Below are 584 nucleotides of genomic sequence, written 5' to 3'. Positions count from 1 at the left end.
CAGCCTAATACTTGGTTTGTACGTACACACGAATAAAAAGCCCGGCGTGCAGCACGAGGGGCAGAAAGTATAAGGGGAAACAGAGTGGGGATGAGGCGGTGACGCTGCAATTGATCGCCACTGAATATAAATTGGGCTTTTAGGAGAGAATGACTCCATCATTTTCCTTTCTTACTCTCACATTTTTGTAAATATTAAAATGGGTTATATATAGCGTTCCTTCTAGGGGTTAGGTATAATTTTTATAAAAGGGGGGCGGGGGATATCTAATGTTAAAGTGTTTATTAATTTAGTTTTTTTTTTTTTATCAAGAGCATCATTTGGTTCATCATTGCATAGTTTGTTATTCAGATAGACCTAACGAAGCCTAAGGCAAATAAACTTTGATTGCAGCTTTTTAATTTGTTTATTCATATCGCTAATTAATAATATAATTGTTTTGGCTTCGTTTTCTTTCTTCCTTTTCTTTTTGTCTGTTTATTTCCCAAGGTACATGAATTCGGTCCACTCTGTCAGCTGCTATTTTTGTGGGAAATACTGTCTGCATGTAACCATTTGTTATAGTCTTTTAAAAAAGGATTTTA

This window comes from Penaeus monodon, chromosome 27 (genome assembly GCF_015228065.2).
Source record: "Penaeus monodon isolate SGIC_2016 chromosome 27, NSTDA_Pmon_1, whole genome shotgun sequence".
In the NCBI taxonomy this organism is placed as follows: Eukaryota; Metazoa; Arthropoda; class Malacostraca; order Decapoda; family Penaeidae; genus Penaeus; species Penaeus monodon.
Note: the sequence above shows the minus strand (reverse complement) of the source record.